This window comes from Sturnus vulgaris, chromosome 1 (genome assembly GCF_052056855.1).
Source record: "Sturnus vulgaris isolate bStuVul1 chromosome 1, bStuVul1.hap1, whole genome shotgun sequence".
NCBI lineage: Eukaryota > Metazoa > Chordata > Aves > Passeriformes > Sturnidae > Sturnus > Sturnus vulgaris.
In genome coordinates, this window is record NC_142243.1 from 114,632,589 (window position 1) to 114,655,530 (window position 22,942).

At 40.5% G+C, this 22,942-nt stretch overlaps 1 protein-coding gene across 1 annotated transcript in view; it reads left to right on the plus strand.

Moving 5' to 3' along the window:
• MAPRE2 (microtubule associated protein RP/EB family member 2) overlaps positions 1–22,942 on the plus strand; it is a 98,920-nt gene that overhangs the window by 9,089 nt on the left and 66,889 nt on the right. Inside the window, exon 2 of the mRNA XM_088174721.1 lies at positions 17,828–17,889. The gene's annotated coding sequence lies outside the window, so the exon portion shown is untranslated. The remainder of the gene's footprint in view (positions 1–17,827; positions 17,890–22,942) is intronic.

A 22,942-nucleotide genomic window follows, 5' to 3' on the forward strand; every position in this document is an offset into this window, starting at 1 on the left:
GAAGAACAGAAGCAGTGAAAAGTGTAGTAGTAGTGGTAGTTTATACTGTAATAAACTGTAGTTTATTATGCAATGTTTCTTGTTGCAATAAAGGTGGCTTTCTTTCTTCATCTGACATCTGCAAGTGTCTAATATTGAAGTAGAAGTTTGACATGGATACATATTCTTTAAAGACATTTTTGGACAAGAATGGCCTGGTACTGTGAAAAGGGATGAACCTTATTCTTGTAATACTCTTTAAAGTAAAGATTTGGCCCAAGTCACTAATTCTCAAGAAAATACCTCTGCTCTTTGTATCAAGATGGAACAATCACTTCAGCTTAAATACAGGAAATGTTGGGTATAATAGTCGTTACCTGCACAGATCTTGTTAACAAGAACATAATTTCCTAATCGCTCCTTTGAAAGTAAACCCAGATGATAGAAGCATAGTTGAAGTCCTGCCAAACACCTCAAGAACTCTAATTTCACACCCAGCCTCCTTCAGGAGTGCCAGGATAACCTCACCTTTTTATTCAGTGAAAAATAAACCCCAAATTTAGGCCTTATGTTTATAGTTCCTCATACTTGTACCCTGGAGTACAAAAAACTAAGAGTTGGGATAGTACAAAAAATTAAGAGACAAAGAGTGCAGCCACCTAGATGTGTTTTTGTTACACACCAAGGCAATATAAAACTCTGTAGACAATATTGCCTTAGTGGCAACACCCTAATCCATCACCCCATCCTCCTGAATTAGGCCTTGAGAGAAAATAAAGTCAGGGAATTAAAAAATATATAGTATATATAGTATATATATATATATATATAGTATATAGTATATATATAGTATTATAGTATATAGACAAAAGAGCAGATTCTAATTTTTATTGGTGGTCCCTCAGTAGTGGAGGCACGTGTGTGATTTAGTGAGTCATGCCAAGGGCTTTGATGTTGCATCATCTTCATTCTGTAAGTGATGAAAACAAGGGCCTTCACTGGTGATGGAGGCTTGTCTTGAGGTGATGCAATAGGAAATTGCTGCATGTTCATAGATCTGCTGCTTTTCAATATAATGTGATACCAATAAACACTCAAAGCTGATAGACTTCCCTCAGGTTGTTACAACACTGCTTTTAAAAAGCAAACAACTGAGCAAGTTCACTCACCAGATGTTTGCAGACCATATTGCAGGAACTGCAAATATGGGAGACATTTAATTTTGTCTACATTTTCCCCATCAGCTTGTGAAACTGTCAACTAGTTACCTACTTAAAAAATAAAAAAAACCAAAACAGCACATGAGTAGTTGATAGAATTATTATATTCAGAGAAGTTCAGAATAATTCAGAGAAGTTTTTTCATTTTTCTTTGTAGGGCTTCTAAACAGGTTGAAAGGTGGAGCTAGTAATTTAGCCACACCCATAGTGAGGTTTATAAAGGGAGGTTATCTAAGGGAAGCTCTTTTCTACCAGTCTATGGCAAGAGGCAGTTTCATTTAACTGGTTTTACTCTTAAAAAAAATAATACTAATCCTACCATGTCAAGGCTTCTTAAAGGTTCCCGTACTGGAGATACTCCTCTAAATGAACCTTTGAGACAGCAAGGTAAGGTAAGTCATGGAGTCTGCTTTACTATTTTAATTCCTTTTTTACACCTTATATTTCTCTGTCAGAGAATGGAGTCTTACTGTCACTTCAAAGGTTGTGTTTTCTCTGCCATTTGTGATTGAAGTTTGTTCTCTGTAGCTTTGTAATCCTGTGTCACTAAGTCAAATGGAGAAAAACCTGAAAAAAGCAACCCCAAGCCTGGAGAGGTTGTTCTTTGTCGTGGGGTAGTTATGTTTTCAAGACTGATGACTTTGAGGGCTAATTTGCACCGCCCGGCCACAACACTGAGGTTAATGTGGCTATTGTAATTGTGCTGCTGTTTGTCAGTCATGCCAATACTAACTTCTCAAGCATACAAATAAAAGATATGCTATGCTTTATTGCACAATTGCTGTGGCTTAGTCACGACTATTTGATACACCCAAAAATCCTGCTATAATTTTTGGTTTCTACTGTATCACAGTTTCCTTATATATACACGCACAGGATTGCTTATGAGTTACTCTGTTCAGCAGATGCCTCGTGAGTGACAGTGGATGTCCCTCCATGAGATCAGGTGCTAGAAAAGTTTGTTTGCTCTTGAACACAGGTGTTTGTGTTGGTACAATAATTCTGAGGACAGGTCTGTATCAGTTTACAAGATGTCTGGGTTAAACCTTTCATAGTCTTCTACTGAAGTCAAATGCAGCATTAAAAAGTGATCACAACAATGCAGGGTGTAGCATGGATGTGGCAAACATAAAAAAATACCTCTCTCATTACACTGTTTACCTAACTCTGGGTTTATTGCTGGTGTTGATGGTAAAGCAGAACTGTGAGGAGCTGGAGAGAGGGGGATGAAGCTCAAAAGTACTCTTTAGGAGCTCCTTTCAGTCTTCTGGAAAACTGGAAGGAAATGTAGATGGGTTTTTTTGAGAACTTAATATGCAACCAAATACAAGTGTCTTAACTTTCTTCTCTGATTATTTTATCTGCACGTAACTAGATCAGAGAAGAGCAATAAGTTTTCTTTTATAAACCTTCAATATAGAAGAAGTCACTAATATTTTTTGTTACTAATTGCATCCAAATCATGGGAATATTTGAGGGTCACTAGTCTACCAGAGTTCTGAGAATATTCTGGAATAACTACCATGGGCTACAGAAATAACCAAAGTAATGTTTTCCACAAAACTGGTGCTCTTGATGGGTTCTTTCTTTCAAAACTGTGAATTAATGTTTTGGCAAAAGCTGACTGATGGTCTCTTGGGCAAAATGTCATGATGCAAGTTGGAGAGACTGTCACAGCATTTTGACATTGTGTGGTTAGTAGACATGAGAAAATAAATGCATCTTACATTTGAATAGACACATTTTCCCCCTTGATAATGCTGTGGCATTTCTTTGGCGCTTCTGCTGTCAATGTTAAACTTGTAGGATGCTTAACTTGAGCAGTGTGGTCATTTCTGCTGCCTACCACATGTTTTCACTGATATGTAGCAAATTGTGGCTGTGCTGGGTTGTGGTGAGAAGAGTCTTGTTTGACAGTATAGCATCTCCTGCAAGGGCAGGCCCTTGGCTTTATCCACTGCCATTCTTCCGGGAGGTTGACATGCTGCAGTTACATTGTTCATTGCTATTTTTAAGTGTTTTGCTTTTATTTTAAGTAACTTATGTTGATTAAACTGTTAAAAAATATTTCCTGGTATCTCTTGCTGTACTAGTACAGTAGATTGGGGAGACAAAGGAGAAGGAAAATACTGTCAATATTTTGGCAGAGAGTCTTAGGTGTCTCTAGTCTTGGATGCTTTTGGATGGGTTTTCTGGATCAGGGAGAAAGCTGAAGCTTTTTCAAGTGGGTAATGCAGAGTTACTTCCTTTTTGACATCGTTGCATAGCTTAATATCTTTGTAAATTTAGTCACTCCCCCAAGCAGGGATTAAAGTGACTTGGAAAGTAATAATTGAGGAATACTCATCTAGCATAATTCTGACACCTGTTATTCAACAGGAATTACTCAAGTGACACTGACTGTCTTGTGGCTGATTACTTATTTTATTTGATACATTTAGATAAATCTTCAAAAGGCTACTTTTGAGTAGCCAAACTACAAGCCTTTGGGTGCCATATTCCTTTTCTGATTGGATTTTTGGAGCCACTTATGTACTAAATGTAGGAAGATTTCTTGGTGGCAAGCTGAGTAATGAAGAGACAGATGGCCAATGGAGATCTCTTTTAACTTCCTTGTAACTTCTTTGAGGCAGTGCATGAAGACTGACACTGGCAGTGGCATTACCTTGGCATAGCATTCCATTAGTCCCTTCACATTTCAAAACTTCTGCTGTCAGAAGATTTAAGCAGAAAGTTCAGCCTGTGTAAGTGGATGCTACAACTGAGTCTGGCTCTGGATTCTCCCTCCTTAATTCATGCATGGCAGCACCAGCCTGCTCAGAGCCGAGCTGGAGGAGGGATGTGGGGCAGCACACAGGTTCTGCTGGGATGAGTGCAGGGCTGGTTGTGGAGAGGGGTCTGGTGTGGGTGGCTTGAGAGGGTCTGAAGGGAGGGCAGAGTGGAAGGGGAGACCCCTCTCACAACAGCAGCTTCCAAGTCTGGGCCCAGCCTTTAAACCTTGCTGGCCCTGAACAGTCGTCTCTTCCACTACCACCAGGAAAGGGAGTTTTCTGGCTCCTGGATGAGAATAGAAATGCATTTTCTCTACATTCCTGGGTCAACCAAAGTCTGTTTTACCTGTACTGCTGAGAAGACCCAAGCTGACCCTGCTCAGCTGGATGCCTTAATGCTTTATGGATTCCTCTGTTCAACTGTCATTTATTTGAATCGTGGGATCCTTGGATCAGAATGCTCTATGGATCTTAAAATAACTGCAATTTCTTTAACATTATTTGGTGTCCTTAAGTAATGTATTTTTTCTCAGGGCAGTGCTGTCAGAGGACAGAGACAGCTGGCTTTTGTTGCCCTAGTTTAGTTGCAGTCAAACCAACTTTCTGAGTTTAAACAGTAAATCTTGTAGAGTTGCAATTTTTCAGTTTTTGTGACAAAAACTGAAAATATATAGGCAACAATGTAGGCATATATTGCTGATGTATAGGCAACAATTTCCAGCACAAGGAAGAAGACTGAAATTCAACTCCTTTGTGTAAGCTGGGAGTTGGAAAGGATGTGGTATACTATGAAAACTCTCCTTAGATAACTGAGATTTAAATAATAAACTGAGAAAGAAATGTAGCTGCCACTCAGATGTCGCTTGGCCTGAAACAATGTTTCTGAGGTGTGTTTGCAAAAGGCTTGAAGGCCACATCAGGTAAAGGATGTGCTTGGTATCCGTGTATGACTTTAGGATGATGTATTGTCTCTGCTGCAGCAAAAATCTTTCACTGGGATGCAGGGGCTACAGGTAATATGTGATCATGGTGGAAAATCAGATAGAGAAATCCTATGATGGGCTTGTCAGATGACAGGGAGCTTATTCTGTAGCTGTGGAACAGACCAACAAGAAACATTTGTCTGACGGATGGCAGTGATATCTCTCGTCTCCCTTTGGAAAGAATGCACGGCTACTGGTACAGTTCTGTCCATTAAAACAATGTGGCACAGAGGGATTGATGGTGCTTTGTTGCAGCATTCACTGTGTGCTGCTGCAAGAAATTTGAAGTGCTGCCTTCTGATCTGTGACGGTGAAGGTCTTATTTCAGGTTTTATTGGTTTCAGTGATACATATAAATCATAAATAAAATGTGTCTGTTCTGCAGTAGCCTATCTGTACTGATTTAAACCCACTAAATGGATTGGTGGTACAGGATACAGGGTCTCTGCTTTTTCTGCATATGTCCTGCTGTACAATGAGGTGTTTATATGTGTTTTTTGCCTTGATGAAACTGTTTTAAACCTGAAATGGCAAGTAAAGATTTGTTCAGAATCATGTCTGAGATAAAACTGAAAGGCATTTCTGCTTTACTCATAGCCCTAGGCATGTGGGCTGGTCCTGGAAGGTGCTGTAGAGCCCACTCAGGAGTAAGCAGTGGGAGCTGGGTATCAGCCTGTGTGCTTGCACGGTGCTGCAGCAGGGCCTGAGCTTCATGGGGGAACCACACACTCTTTTATATGAGCTTAACTGAGGTGTTAGGGCCTTCCAGCCCACAAAACTGATTTTATTAGAACATAAAAATAAATGTGAGAAGGAAAAGCACTTACCAACAGGAGAGAAATCTGGTAGGTGAGATTAAAGCTCCTTAATAACAGGTACCTTCCATGCCCTATGTATCCAGTGCAGGAGGGTCCTTCCCTCCTATCTTTTCTAGTTGTCTAATTTTGTGACTTCTGAAGTTGAAGAAATTTTGTGCTGTCTCCAGTTTGTTTCCACTTGTTCTTGGGTTTGCCTTTTGGTTCAAGTCCCTGGCAGAAGCCCAGTACTTTTCTCAGGCATCTCCCATTGTCCACGTGTGCATCACATCGAACACGGAGGGGTTTCACTCCCAGCTCACCCCATGGAGTGCACTCACAGCACTTAAATAAATAGCTCTCTGTGTGTGTATAAACATAAAACCTCTTTGAGCTGGATTCTCTTGCCATGCTACAGGATGCCTTTCTGCTAGTATCAAACACAGACAGGGCCATTTCTTGGGGATGGGGACTGACAAAACAGTGGTCTTATTCCAGTTTTTTTTTTTTAAAAAGAGTAGAGAAGAAGCAGTAACTTGTGTTCCTGGGCTTATTGAGTTCTTAGTGTAAGAGAACTGCTACATTGGCTTGAACATCCTGTTTTCCTGCATGGAGTAGTAGGGGAAAGAACACAGCACTTCAAACAAGAAAGGTTGTAAGCCCCTCTACTGAATAGGGAAAACAGGAATGTTCCTGGGATTAAAGATGCTGCACTTCCAAGGGTAGCATCATGTCACCTGGTTAAAGTTGGGACAAGTTCAGTTGTATTTTTCTTTACATGTCTTGTTTGTCAAAATACATCGATAATTTTCATATTCTGTAAATTAAACTGCAGCATCAATTTGTCATCAAACAGAAGTAGGAAGGCTGAACCCTGACATCATGTCTTGGATTCAGCAGTTTCTCACAACCAACACGTCATGCTGAGGGAAAACAGAACAACGCAGAAGTAAAATGATGTGCTTGTGCTCTTGACAGGCAAAAGGCATTTAGTTTGATAAGGTGCCAAACAGTGTCATTTGAGAGTGCTGTAAAGACTTCCAGCTGTCTTGTGTATCCTAACTAACTATCTGGGTGACTTGGAATTTATCCCTGTGAGTATTTCACCAGAAGTGACCTTGCCTGATCCAGTGACTTCAAGTGCAGCTTGCTGCATTCTCCTAGTGATATTTTTGACCAAGGCTGCATTTCTCTGAGCATCCTGCCCATTGCTGAAGGATGGACTGTGTTTCCACAGCCAGGCTCTCCTCTCAGCTCCCTCCCTGCTTGCTGCAGGAGATGCTGCCCTGCTCTGTTGACTCATGTTGAGGTGTGGCATGTTTTGACCAGGAATGGAAGGGCGTAGGAGAGTTGCAGCAGAGTCCAGCAAACTCTGAGATAGGCCCTGCAGAGAAATCAATGTTATGGGAAAACGTAGGTTGGATCTTGGATTTTTGCTACCTGAGTTAATAAGCAACCTGACTACCAAAAAGGGAGAAAAATTGGACTTACACCATCAGCATGTATAAAACTGCTCACTGGCTTGGGAGAGTCAGACCTGTTTTCAGCTGATACTGGATGCTTCAGCTGCAGACACTATGCAGCTGCTCATTTGTTTCACAAGTTACTACCTTGATTCACCTTGGGCATGTTCAGTTCAGTAATATCTTGTTTTGGGGACTTTCAATAGCTGACTAATCTTGATGAAAACAGAAAAGCTTTGTTAAATGAGCTCATGACTGGGAAATAAGGACTGTGTTTTCACAAGTTTTATTTAGAGCCCCCAAAATACATGCTCACCTTTTGTACATATTTTTTTTATCCATCACTCTTTACTAAAGCAGTCATGCCTGAAAATATCTGATAGTTGCCATCTCAGGAGCCTTTGATGCAAAGACTGTGAGTTTATGCAAGGCAGGAGATGTGCCAATTGTTCTTTCAGGCTCAGCTGAAGGACACTGGTCATTCCAAAGAAAAGCAGCTACTGCGAGGCTGCTGCTCCAGCAAGTGCCACAGTTTGAAGAGAGCTGATCTACAACATCAACAGGGGCTGGGTTCTCAAGGGCAGATTGCATGTGCCTGAGAAGAAGCAGTAAGACTTGGTATTCAGAACAGAATCTGCTGTACTGACAGATTTATGAAAGAAGGATACAAACAAAACCAAACCCTCCCAAAACACCAAAACTGCCAGTTTTTCTAATCTAAGCTAAAAGGCTTTGTCTTCTCAATGTAAAAAACTGGCTCTTGTATAAATCTATAGTGGAAATAGTGTGCATGTAAATGACAAATCAATCCGAAGTAGCTGTTTCTCCAGTTAAATAATGACTTTTTTGATTGGTTTGGCCAGCAAACCAAACACATAAGTGTCTGGGAAAGGCAGTGAGAGAAGTATCTACACTTAAATTGTGTATACTATTTAAATTAGTTTAGAGCTCTTCCAAATCAGTGTGCTGAAAGAAAAGCTTTGCAGAGTAGAATGCTGTGGAAGTTTAAATTCAATCTGTCACTGTAAAATAACTTGAAAACTTCCTAATTAGCTTTTTTTCTAATGAGTAAGTGATGCAAGTGTTCATGTTATTGGACTGGTTCAGTGTTCTGTGGCTCTTGTCTGCAGAACAACATGAAGAAACAATAATTCATGTGAGCTTCGTACTGCAGCTCCTTGGGGGAAATACTACAGCTCAATAATGCAGCCCAAAAAATTTCTGATATGGTAGAATTCAAATGCAGACTATCCTTTCAGAACAAAGCAACAATAACTTGAGGAGTTGAGGCTTAGCAGCCCATCTTTCGAACCCCCTCCCATATGACTTGTTTTATTGTGTAGTATCATGGAGTATTTAAATAAGGTAATGAGTCTTATCTCACAGACTGGAATATTTTTCCTCAACTTGAAGTTGAAGGAAAAATCTGATCACAAGCTGTGATCAGATAGCAATGCTATTGTAGCTGAAGGAGTGAAAAGTATTTATGCAGTTTTTATACACAGCCCTGCTCTGAAGAACCCCTCCATGGCTTTTTTGAGTTTCCCTTAATGGGGAAGCTTCCAGCTCTACATACACTCTAGATCCCAAAAAATCTCAATTGGTTCTATGCTCTCTTTGTCAAATATACAGGTTTGAAGTTTTAGCTCTAATTGCTTGTGTGGGATCATTACCACAATGCAAGTGTCCTCAAACTTCAGTGTACTTAACTTGCCCATTTTGTAGGCAGGAGACCCCCTCTTTCTGACAAGCCTTTTGCAAGTGCAGGTTTCTGATCCTTACTGAGATTATAGGTACCTGTTATATTTGTCAGTGAAGTTTTTCTTCTCTTAGTGGTAAGAGGTACTACACCTGGGTGGGGTAAGCAAATCAGCACTCAGTGCTTTGAAATATGAATAAATACCAAGTTGTATTTGTCTGCCTACTCCCCCAAGAGATCCAATCTTATCAAATCTCCAGATTTTGTTACCTGTGCCAAGCACAGCAATTGCCTCCTGTTTTCAGTCAAAACGTGTGGAAGAGTGTGAAGTGTTGGTGGGCTGTTCTTCCACTTTGTAGATGAAGAAGGCTGAAGGATTGAATCAAAACATGAGATACTAAGGGTGATCTGCCCTTCAGCAGCTTGAAGAAGGCTTAAAACATGTTCCACCAGAGATTCATGATCACTGGGCTGTGACTACGTCACTGGGACCTTCTGCCCACCTTTCTCCACTGATTAGGTAGTGTAAAAGATTAGCACGGTCCCTTCAGCAGGGATGGAAACACAGGGATGATTGTCACACTATGGGTCTATGGAAAAGTGACTCTTGCATCCCACTGAGGAAAACTGGATGGTTGGGTTTGATTAGATGAAAAGGAGATACTTCTTTGGCTTTTGGTTTATGGGAGCACCTGGGATTATCTGTGCAAGACAAATGAAGTGATGCTACACTCTTCAGTGTCCCATCAGCTGTCACATGAGCACCTCTTATCTAATAAGAGGTTCACAGGACATTTCTACAAACTATGGCCTTAAAGCCTTCACAGGTTTGTACAAACATAATTGACTGCAAGTAATCCATTCTGCTCACACAAGACAGGGGTCCAAGAACTCTTCCCTGCTTCACCAGTGCTGCAAAGAGCAAAACTTTCAGGTTTAGATTTATGTATTAAGTAATTTTTATTAGAAATATATTTATATAGTATATATTTATATCTTATATAAAGAATATATTTTTATAGCATATAAAGTATATATTTATGTAGTGTATAAAGTATATATTTATATAGATTTATAGATTTATATAAATTTATATATATTTCTAAGGACTGAAATAAGAATCGAGTTACAAGACTCGAGCTGCTTTAACTATTGCCACAGATACTGGAATCTATCTTTACATCTTTGAGTCAGTCCTCTTTTTCTGTTCAGCAATTTAAGGCAGAGAAAGATACCAGAACTGTTAAAAGGGCTGAAAAGGCAGTTCATACCCTAACTAGGGCTCTCTTTCCCAGGTAAGGCAAGCAGGCAACAAGCCTTCAGTGATGATACTTCCACATGGAGTCACTGGTTGAAAGAGATAATCTTGTCCACTCCTGCTCAAAGCCATCCCAAACAGATCAAGTTGCTCAGGAACTTGTTGAGTTCTGAATACCTCGAACATTCAGATTTTCCAGCTTCACTGGACCCAATATTCAACCACTGTCATGATGAAAACACTTTTCCTAACATGTAATCAGGATTTTCCCTGTTGAAACTTGCCTGTTGCCTCTTGCTGTGTCTGTGTGCCTTTGAGAAGATCCTGGCTCCATCTTCCCTACACCCTCCCCTTAAGTAGCTGCAGTCCTACATCCCACACACACCTTAAACCTTCTCGTGTTCAGGCTGGACAAACCCAAGTGTCTCAGCCTCTCCTGTATCATACCCTCCATCTCCTCAGCTATCTTGGTATGGCAGCCTGGGCTCCAGGGCGTCTGTCACTGGTTTGTGGCTCCCCAGTACACAGGTACTGCACTTTCGAAAGCCCCAGGACAGTAATTACTGCCCTGGATCTGCAAGCCTAGCCCGGTGTAGAGTTGCCTTCCTTTTCTGCAAGCACGTTCTCCTGAGCATTTTTCAATTTGTTGTCCGCCAAGACCACTCAGGTTTTTTATTTTTTTTCTCTGAAGTTTGTCTCCAGCTAGCTGGCACTCAGCAAGGTCGTTCCTTCCCCGGGGCAAGAATTTGCATACTTGCTTTCCAGACCTGCTGTCCTCACCTCTTCCCTGGTCTGATATATGCACAGGTAGTGAATCTTGCATTGTTTTGGAGAACTTTTTTACTTTTTAAAGGAAGTTACTGAATTCTGTAACTTAGCAAAGACCACTAGTTGTTAAATTTAGACAATTTGTAGACATTATCATAGAAAAAGCACTAGGTTAAAACAAAGGGTTGGTAGGAGCATTTAACCCCCTCTGTCTAGCCACCTATAGGATTTTTGCTGAATGTTCTCTAATGTGCTCAATTTTATTCACTCACTATAAAAAGAGATCTGAAAAACTAATCCACAATAGTGGGGGATTCAGCCCATTTAATCTCAGGCACCTAAACAGATCTACTTGCATTTTTCTCAGGTATAAGTTATTTTTGAGTTAAAACATCTGTCTTTTAAACCAACTTACTCTTCTAAATGTTTTCCTGGTGCTGAAGCTGGTACATTTTATATCTCTGAAGCAATTTTGAGAGTCCCCCAGACACTGCCTAACACACTATGGAAGTTATCTTTGGGCACTTCCTACTGTGCTTGTTCAGCAGGCTTGTTTTCAAAGAATGTCAGTTTGGGTAATTCAGCATGTTATTATGCCATCAGGACTCCTCATGTTAACTTTGGGATTTGCTGTTTTAAAAGCACTTCAGAAAATGGCTCAGGTCAGAATACAAAGACAAGGTTTTTATTTTTTTTTTTTTTTGTTTGTTTGTTTTCACTTTTGAATGTATATTTTAATGCTTTTCCATTTAACCTTCTTTTTAATTCTAAGTTGATGATTATTCTATAAGATCCAGCTACAAAATGAAGCCTAAAATTGAGTATAGAAAATGATAAAGGCTGGTGGTGAGTTGACCTGGACCAGAGCAGCTGCTGCTAGCTGTCTTCCATGTGTCTCTCACTCCCTCCATATTGAACAGGGGAAAGATGATGTGTGTTCTGCCTTAGCTGTGTATCCTCTAGTCTTTAGACCATAGCTGAGGAGTCTGTGTCTGCTTTCAAAGTTTGATATTCCATCCCACTCCGTGGAGTTATTCCCTATGTTTCTGGTCAGCAATGCCAGCCAGTGAGACAGATCCTATCCTTGGACTTGTGACATCCCAAGTGTTGATGGGGCCTTGCTGTGCACTGTAAAAACCAGGAACTGTACCAGATTTATTTTTCTAAATCTGAAAAAGGAAAAAAAAAAGGGTGACTTTGAAATTAGATCCCTTTTTGCTTCTGCTTCAGAGTGGATGAGATTCAGAGTTCTGGCAAAACTGCAGAGCAGCCCAGAGACGTAAATAAAGAGCAGTTAGGGCTGGAATGCCCTTAAGGCAATATTATTGCCAAATTCCTCATGATGGGAAACCTTAGTCAGTGCTGGCTTTTCTTACCTCAGTATAAAACATGCATCATCACAGTATAACTTTGTTTATAAGGAAATATTCAAAAGAAATGTGTTAAATTATTCTAGTGCATGAAACTAAGCAGAAACCTGACCAACTCTACTTATTTTTAATCCAAGTGCTTTCAGTAAGATGATATAATGCCTACCAGAAAAAAAAAACAAAAAACAAAAGCAACAAGAAAAACAAACCATAATACGTGAGTACATGCAGAAGGGCATCAATAGCAAACTGCAGTCCAATATGTAAACTGCAGACATGCAGCACACAAAATTCGTGCTTGTGTTGGATGTAGAAGTCAACAGACACTGGCACTGCCAAGCGGGACAGACTTTCAGGTGTCTGATAGAAATCGAAATGCAGACAACAATGACTCTGAACTAAATTTTAAAGAAAATGATGCCTCAAATAATTGAAGGAAGATTGTTTTCTCCAAATGGAGTGAAGAGAATTTTTTTGAGATAAGTGAGATGTGACAGCCTGCTGCTAAATGCAAAGAATGATAAATACACAGTTTCATCTGGTCATCCTATTAGATCTGCCACTTACTGCTGGATATACTGGTTTGGCATTGCTTGTCATGCAAAAAAAAAGGGTTTGCCAAATCTGTCACACTAGCTAAGTAAAATCACTCAAACTGAGCTCTGTTACACCCTTTCCAAGTTGGAAGATAATTACTACATCTCAGTGTTTCTGAGCAGGAAGCAGTGAAGGTATTTATTAATAGGAGGAGCACATGTAGGCTGCTGCAAAAATGTAGGTGTCACACTGCAGTTGTCTGGAGCTTTGAACCCAGCAGTATCTGCAAGTCACTTCAATCATGGAAATTCCCCTTACAAGAAGTTGAGGGGGGACAGCAGAAATGACACAAATTGGTTTGCTGCTCTGTAGAAGAAAAATCTAAAGGCTTCCCAAACACAGTAGAAGTCTTCCTGCGAAAGGATGCATGCTCTTTCCTACAAAACAGCTAAATAGGACATGCTTCGATTTACTTTATATGTAAATGACAAAAAAACTTTGTTTGCTTTGTAAATGAGAGGGAGGGAACAGTCTTATAAGAAATCTCTAGGACCTTTTCGTGCCAGTAGATGACTCGAAATCAGAGCACTGGAGAGAAGCAGAACCGCTGGGACAAATCCGTGTTTGGGATGGGAAGAGCAAAAGAGGTGAGAAGTGCTCGATATCAGCATCTCACATCTTCTGGGACTGCCTTCCTTGTGAAGCACTCTGGGTCAGACCAGGTTTCTCATGATTTTGAAGCTGGAGATGGTATTAAACTCAGCTGTTTCTTGACTTCTTTGCTTTGGGTCTTTGCCTTTTTACCTTTCCTGTAGTGCCACGGAGCCGAGCCCTGAGTAGACGTAGAGGGATTACAGCATAGGGCTGGGCTGTTAGTTACCAGCAAGTCGAGAAATCAGCCAAACTGTGAAGTAGATGGGGGTTTTTGTTTTGGTTTTTGTGATTCATGCACAGCTCATAAAAACAGTCGTTCTTTCCTTTGACACTGGAAGCCGTAAAATTAATGTTTCTGTTCATCTTTTCAACAGAAAAGCATATGTAAATAGTGATATACATGGTTTTCTGATTTACACTCCGAGTTTGTCCATTCCTGTAATTTGTCAAGCTATTCTCCACTCAGTAAATGCCTGGATAGCAGCCACATGGGGTTGCTTGAATTCTTTCAGTTGCTAAAAATAAGTTGGTTTTGAAGTTTTTTTTTCTGCAACTGCTGAGGATATTTGAGGCAATAATCAGTGACTGTCAGCCTATATTACAAATTGTTTTCATGCAACATCGCATTTCCAGTCTTTGGCAGGGGGAAGAAAACAGATCTGTGCAGTATGGAAGAAAGCATCCAGTACACAGAGAGACAGTAGCAGAAGACAGGGCTCAGTGCCCACAGGGGATATACAGTTTCTGGAGACAATGAACTAGAAGGCATTTGATTGAAATCACTTTAATTACATTCTGTCCTAACTTTTCTTCCTTGGTCCTTCAAACTAACAACTATGGGTACTACTTTTCATATTTTGATTTTAGGATTTGCTTCTAGATGCTCTTTGTTTGTTTACTACAGATTCTCTGATGTACTTTCTCCTTCCATTTAGTTGCTTTGCTTTCTGCTTGTGTTCTCATATCCCTTTTTCCCAATTCTTGTTTAGTTTGGGGTGTTGTGTTTTTGTGGGGATTTTTTTAATTTGGTGCTTTTTTTGTCAATATTCATTCAAATTAAATTCAATGCTTGACAGAATTTTCAATGGATATTATTATAGAAGCCCCTTCTGCATCAGTTTGTGTCAGCAGGTTCAGCATTGTGAATGCAGGAATAGCTAGTGTGCACAGGGAGAAAAGATATATGCTGAGAGGGAGCAGGTGAAATCCTCCTGAGACCAGGTAAGCTCTGGAGAGCAGCAATCCTGCTGAATCCACTGGACACCCCAAAATCCCATAAACTCTGAACTGTAAAAGTTTGCCAAACCTGCCTGAGGCCTCCGCTAGGACTCATTAGTATCCATCAGGATGTGTAACCCAGCAGCATCTGAAAAAGTGGCAAATGTGGGCTACAGAGCCACGTACACAGCTGGTGAAGGAAGGGAAGGGACCCCTGAGGGACTCTCTGGAAGCCAGTGCTCCACTAGTCTGACCCCCCCACCTGGGTTTCACTTCTGACTGTAGCTGTAGTAGGATGAAGAAAGAAGTGGTGGGATGGGGAGACCTGAATGCACTATGTGAACAGTCATTGGCTACTAATAAAAGCTACTCAATTCTATTGATAACAGCTAAGCTCAAAAGCATTTTATGATAAACATTGGTCTATTTCCCCCCAGTGTAATTCTCTCATCAGGGAAATGGATAGTCTAATATAGGGAACTTGCAGCTATGGGTAACTTCACACATAGCTGCAAATATTTGCATTACAACAACATAGAGCAAATCATTAATTTCTGTCCTGAAATAATAAAAAAAGTGTAATCGTATTTATCTGTTTTAGTGCATAGGACTTTCTGAAACTACTCTTTAAATTGGTCTTAAATTTTTTTTCTGTATATTAAGGTCTTTTCAATTTTCCTGATCCTCTACATCTACATCCTCTTGTATTTTATCCCTTTTTCCTATGTTTTCCAGTGTGGAAGAAGGAATTTCTTTAGGTGTATTGATAGGTGAATGTTTAGGAGATTGCAACCTACTTTAAAATCAGTTCAGCCTGTGTGTCTTGTAGAGTTCTGAGGATTTGAATTTTGCTTGCTGGCTTTTGTAGAGTGGTGATGTGATGCCAGTGTCTGCAGCTGAGAGCTGTGCGTGGCCTGCCATGAAGTAAAAGGACGTGGTATCCTTTTCTCCGTGTTTTCATTGCACATTTTTATGCCTCCACCCTTTCAAAGGACACTCCAGCTCTCCATCCTTACCTTCCTCACACCCACTGACTGGGACCTCTGCTGCATTCCTTTGTCCACCTAAACTAAATTCCACCCTAATGATCCTGTGTTTCCTACCACTCCCTCTCCTGGGTGCTGCTGCGGCATCTCGAGCCAGAAGGACGGGTTGAGGTGCTGGCATGGCTCATGGAGCAGGTGGAGACCTGGCAGTGCTGCTGCACACAGCAGCAAGTGCCAATTATCTCACCTGGCCACAGAGATTGCACTGCTCCCTGCAGCTCAGGTAAGTACCTGTTTGCAGGCAAAAAGGCAGGAGCTGTTGCTGAGATGTACCTTGACCTGTGCAAGCATCAGCAGAGGCAGCTTCCAAGGTTTAGGAACCTGTGCTGTGAGGATTTTTTTATTTGAGGCAATATGAACTTCAGCGTGGTGGTGTTACTCAAATCTCTCTCAAACTGAGGTTTACACACTGAAGGCAATTAATCAGTTACCTCTGTCTTCAATATGCCATAAATATCATGCTCTTCAGAAAATATAGTATGGAAAAGATTCCATGAGTAAATTAAGTGTCATATTTCTAACGGGATCACTCTGTCTCTTCCCTGCTGCTGCCTGTTAGAAGTTCTGGTCAACACCTCCTGGTGAGAGATGTCTTCTTCTAACCATTGCCTCAACTTGTAAGGATGGGACACTCTTCTTGGAGTAGTGCTGTCAGCTTAACTTCAGAGGGGCATTACTTGGGCAAAAGTCAATATACCATGATGGATTTGCTGTTCCTTTGCCAATAGGATGCCTGAGGTTTGTCAGCTGTGCTGGAATGACTTCCCACATTAAACAAATGGAGGAAAAAAGTACATTGAAAAGCAAAGCTTAAGAGGCTTGGAAAGATTCAAAGAAATGAAACAATAACATGTTTAATAGCTAATTCCCATTCTGGTTTGGCTTTAAGGTAGCTTCAGCCTTCCAGTTCGCTAGCAGCCTTCCTAAGTTCTCTGCCAGGATGAGTCACAGCTTCTGGAGCTGGGACCCAGTCCTTTAGACAAGCAATCTTTAAAGGTCTGTTTACCTTTTCCAGATGATAGTGAATTATATATTATATTATAGTGAGAATTGCCTAATGTTTTCCTCCTCTTAAAGCAGGGGTTTTGATGAATATAAATTCACCTGTGGGAGCTTCTTACTTCCCTTGGTCCCTGATGCAGTCCGAGTACCCCTGGGATCCTATTTGGTGTAGTTTTGTGTGGTTACGCAGAGATAGATGTCTTTGGAATACTCCTCCCTTCTGGGCTGTCTCAACTAGTTGACTAGGAATGCAAAACAAGCAATAACCAGAGCTCTGGTCTGACTGTAAACCATTATTTACCTGCTAGGAATGATATTTCCTGCTGACTGAGGAGTTAGGAAACTTAGCCACGTAACCGTAGTATATAATTCAGAGCACAAACTGAAACCCATATATGGTTGCTCCATCTGATGTTTCTGTAGTCTGTAATGTACCACTTGAGACAATGGATGTGAGGACAAATTTAGCATTCATAGACAATTCCCTCCAGGAACACAGAAGGGAATAGGCCTTAATGTGGCTGCTACAAGGGGGCAGCACCATGCTTTCATTGTTAAGTGAGACACTTCAAAGGACTGCCAGCGTTTTTGTGCTATTTTGGCAAAAACACAGGCTTTCCTGGATTACAGTTACTGTTCTTTTCAATGGCAGATTTTTTTTCGCCTCTGAAAAGCTGTTCAGGCAAGTGCAGCAAGGCCCCAGTTGCATGACACAACAGTCATAACTGATTGCCTGTGCTCGGAAGAAGCCTAGTTGGATGAAGAAAGACCAGTGTGCCTGGAAATCATAAATAAACTCTAAATGCAGCACTGCATAAGGGAGCTCAGAGAACTGCTACTATATTGGGGAGCATCTGATTGTTGTGCAGATGTGTTAGACACTGAGCCATTGTGAACACAGCTGAATTAGGGCATTGTAATGAAGGATTTCTGCTCATTTCAATTTTCAGCATACGACTATTGCATCACTGCTCAACCAATGCAGACAAAGACCATCCAGTGAATCTTTTTTTTTTTTCTCCTTCTATTTGGTATTTGACTAAAGGTTTCATGTTTGCTTTTCAGTGCCAAATTGCTGCAAGGAACAATTCAAGCCGGCAACCAGTGAAAGTGTTTGGATGCTCAAAGTAAGTATGTTTGTGCATTTGCGTTTTTTTACCCAAGAACTTGTGTTTGATGTGTGTAAGGCAGTAGCTAGATAAGTTTGGTATCAATAACAAGTGATATTGCTTTCCATCATCTTTGACTATGTAATAGTCATGAAACAAAACTGATGAAAGCTGAACAAGAGGCCACAGATATTTTATAATAAATAATTTTGTAATAAATATAATAAGTAATTTTGGGGGGTTTTTTAACTGGAGTCAGAACGAAATGGTGGCAGAAAGGAACTAAAAATAATTAAAAAAAATAGAGGTGGACAATGAATCTGAATTCTCCCTTCTACTTGGGAGATCTGAGAAATTGTATCCTTCCTTCTTTTCGTTGTGTTAAATGTTAGCTCCTCTGCACTTCGTTAGTGCTGCCATCGTAATGTTAAGTGGAAAAAGAGCAACTTACATGAAGCACAACTATGGAGTTAGTAATTAATGCCACACAGAATTCACAAGGTGATGTCCCTTTTTATATCCCCAACTATGGGAGTTTAACTTCAACCATCCAGCCTCAAGCTTGGCATCTGTGAAATCTGCTCAGCAAGTCACCTGGGGAAAGAGGAGGACCAGTGACACCAGACAGGAGGCCCACAAGGTGGCAATGTTTAGAAAGCCTTCAGAAGGGATGTGCCCTGAACAGATCCGTGCTTCCTGCCATCACTTGCTGCTCTTGTACCATTTCTGCTGCAGAAAATGCCAGTGTTGCCAGAATGGAGTGTAGGATACCTGGTACTAAACCTCTTGTTTGAGCAGGTTCACCACTGGCAGTGCTCACCATACACTGCTGGATACCATTCCTGCCTTTTCCCTTGGAAGGAATGTGCTGCAGCATCAGTGGTTTGCAATAGCCTGATTTTATTTATTAGTAATAAACATATGCACGGTGCTGAAATGATGCTCAGGCTGTGTAATGAAGAACTTTCATTTTCAAAACATACTGCTGCATTTTTGCTAATACTTGCAAGGCTGTTACAATGTGTAAATAAATGCTAACTGCGAATGTAACTTTGGCAGCTTAGTTTGCAGTGATACTTTGTGCTTCACAGCTAGAAGTGAAAAGCTTGCTTTACTGTGAAACTGGAGGGTTGCTCCAGGTTATGTAATGCCTTGGGAAAAAAAAAATCAACAAACAACCCCCCCACCCCTCCCCAAAAAAAAACAAAACAAAAAACCAAACAAACGAAAATAAAAACAAAAAACAAACAAAAAACCCAAACCAAAACAAACAAAAAACCCCACACAAAACCCACAAAACAAACAGAACAAAAAACAAACAAACAAAAAAACCAAACAAAAACCTTAAATGTTTGCAGAAAGATTTCTCTATATACCTGATAGGGGTGAGAAATTATTCAGAATAAGTTCAACAATTGCTCACCAGCACAGACATAGGTGAGTAGGAGAGGGACAGTTAAACAAGGAGCTACAAAGTCCAGATTCATCAGATTGCAAGACTAACTTCAACAGCAATTGGCAATGGGGGCTCAAGTGTACTTGGAGATTCTCAGGACAATCAGCCCATAATTTAGTCAAAAGAGGCTCGTATGCCTCAAGGATGAAACAATAAATCTAGACTACAGGGGGCATGTCAGAACAAGAGCTAGGAAAATGTGTTCTCCCCATGGATGTAACCCTTCCCAGGAAGGTGCTGCAGATGGAAGTGCAGCAGGACCATGCCCTGTGCTGAGCCACAGAAGCTTTCATCTGTTGCTGTCTGCTCTGGCATGGACCAGAGGTTGCTCCTTGAAGCCAAGCTTTGTCACTGTGGTTATACTGGCATTGTCACAGGCACTTGGAAACAACAGGAAATCTAAAGATATCTGTGAGCATGGAGATAGTGCACGACCACCAAGTGGACATTTATAAAAGCAGGCTGCATCCTACCTGTCCAACAGAAACTTATCTGACGTGTGCAGATTTCCTGCAATGTGTAACCCTTTCTGCGAAACAACAGGCGCTTTTCCAGAGTATTCCCAAAGGATTGCTGCTCACTGTTCAGCCTTTCCTTTTCAAATCCTTTAGTCCTTATGGCCTATTATATATCCAAATGAAGATCTAGTTATCAGCCTTCTAATCCCAGAGATTCATTATATTGCTGCAGAATTAGCTGAGCTATTACAATTCTACATCCATGTAACATGCCATTATATACTAGTCTTTGCTCAAGAAACCTTCTGGTCAGGTTTCAGTGGCTTTGAGCCTGACAAATGCGTGCATTTTTTCATGGAGTTAAGTTACATGGACAACATGAGGAATGGATATTGGAATATTCAAGAAATTTTACAGTTCTTGTATTAGGTGCTCTCATGTGCAACATGAAGATAAGGGGCCTTTTGGCAGTAGGAATTCCTTGATTGATGCACTATCACCAACGCAATTACAATACAGCCTAACATCAAAAAGCAAGACTGGTTTCCACTGGAATATTAGCTCTGGAATTACTTGTTAGATTTCAGTTATTTTGAGATAGGGGAAGAGAAAGAAAATACATTAAGTGTGTGAATATATATATATATATATATTTACCTGTATATAAAGTATGTTTATATGATGAACTACTAATTCATTAAGTGTTCAGGGGAGATCTGAATAAAGGTCTGGATGAGCTTTTTTCTTCCCTGCAGATATAAATATTTTCTGGTTGTTCATGATACAGCATGATGTACATGTTACATGCACTTATCCAAACCAAGCAGACTAAATAATTGCTTCCTCTCATTCCTTTCTCCTTACCTTCCAGCACCAGCACTGGTGCAGAATAAACACTATTTCTAGATGAGGACACTTTGTTTCCCACTCAGTTCCCTGCTACTAGTTTCCACAATAAGACCTGACTTTCCTTAGGGATGCCTGGCAACTTCAGTCAAAAGACTGAAGAAATGTGAAATAGGTGAACTTCTGGGCTGAGCAGAGTGATTTTAAAGCATGTTCATTCTGTGGAAACACCATAAAGTCCCCCAAAATGCAGTGAAGGACATCGGCTGAGGAGTGAGTGCTGCACAGAACACAGATGCTTTATAGATCCAACATGAGAAAACCAGAGCTCTAAAGCCTGAACCTGAGGGAGCAAAGTTAACCAAATGGAATGTTTGTTTATGGCTGTGCACTCATCAGCCCGATTGCCTTCTTAACTTAGGAATTGGGTAGCTTGGATAGCCTTTTATGGTGCTGTCTGAAGATATTCTGAACTTTGGGGTGATATTTATTTTTCCAGTACCCAATACCAAAAATTATCCCACAGGAGCTCAGCAAAGCAGCTGATGATTCATCAGGAATGTAACTTTGCTTTTCAAAAAGATAACGTGTGGTTTTGTTCAGAGTTAATGAGATCCTTTCCAACACAGAAGCTGTCAACAGCTGAGTGACATTTACAGTTACAAAAACACATAGCCTTGTGGTTGGGGTTTTTATTAAATAGAAACCTCATTTTCTACTCTAACGAGGAAAAGGCACTGTTTTCTTGCAACTAGTACCTTTGGTACTCAAAGTGTTAGAAGCCTTTTATTATTATTATTATTTTATACACAATGTGGCTGTTCAGAAGTTACAAAATGGTGCCACTTAATATCAGGACTGCTGAAGTCATGATAATATAATACATATATATATATATATATAAAGATATCTTTGTTTCTAATCATCTTTTATTGCCTTCTGCATCTTGCCTATCAATGGTGCTTCATTCAAAAGCTCATTAAAGGATCATTCAAGTAATGATTTGAGTTTTGCTCCAGCAGAAAAAGAAACCATAAAATTTAGGACATGAAAAATATTAATCCTTGTCAAATATATCAAGTATTTATAGTGCATATAGATGCTATAAAAATAGCTGTGTAATTTTTCAAAGCAGTTTCTAGATTTTATAAATATAATCTTTCATGTGCCCCTGTGGTGTGGTAAGCACTGGGGAGCTTCCCTGTCCTCTCTTCCCGTGCTGCTGCTGAAGCCTGCATATGCACAGCAGGCACTGGGATACTGAGCTGAGGTGCTCAGGGACTCCAGTAGCAGAGTAAAATCCAGAAATGGACAGGCTCCAAGTATCAGAATTTTTTAATATTTCTCTGCAATCACTAGATCTGGAAACTTTTGTTTTCATTAGCTGACTGCTTGGATTCTTATACAGTTCAGTTGCTCCATGATCTGCAGCTTGCAGAAAATCACCCTATGTACTGAGTCAGAGTGAAGTGGGAGTCACTGGCAATGCATAGCACATTAATGAGGTCAGGTGGAAGCAACACATAAGTTGTTCTTACAGTAAAATTGTTCCTTATAATGATGGCTTCTTCAACCTTCTTAGGGACTTATTTAGCACTAAGTCAAGTATGAGAAGAAGTATGTTGTGGATATTGCTGTTGTGTTATAGTACAAGGTGGCAAAATTAGAGGTTTTCAGGTCTTGGGACCTAGTAATTTGTTGCACTCAAATGCGAATGTTGTAATCATCTCTAGCATCTTGCATGTTTGCTCCTACCTGAGCCTGGAGCAGGCACAGGAACAGGCGTTTGGTGGGAGGTGCAAAGGGGCACAGGGGCAGAGTCAATGACAGCTGGCTTGAGCCTTAAAAGCCTCAGCTGGAGATCTGCCACCAAAGTGTGCACAGCTTCTGTGGTAAAAATCCTCTCTGAGTCATCAGACAGGCCAGGTACATGTCATGGGTACCATTTACTGTGGGGAGCACCAGTTTTAAGCCTCCTAGTACCCATTCCTCATAGAAGGAAGCTGGCAGTGCCCCCATCTTCAGGTTTATGCAGTGGCTTCCATGAGAACTTCATCCTCTTACAGAAGGTCTGGATTTGGCACAGCACTAATGACCTGAGTGGGATGTGTGAGATAAATGCCTTCTGAGCAGCACTACAGGAAACCACCCTTACATCATGTTGTAGGTTTTTAAATAACTAATTCTTGTCTTGTGTCTATATAAAAGAACAATATTGACTGTGCTCAAGCATTTTCAGGTTTGATCTGATTTCATAGCTAGGATCGTTTTTGTGTAATGTAAGAGGCTTCACATAATCACTCTTTTAAAT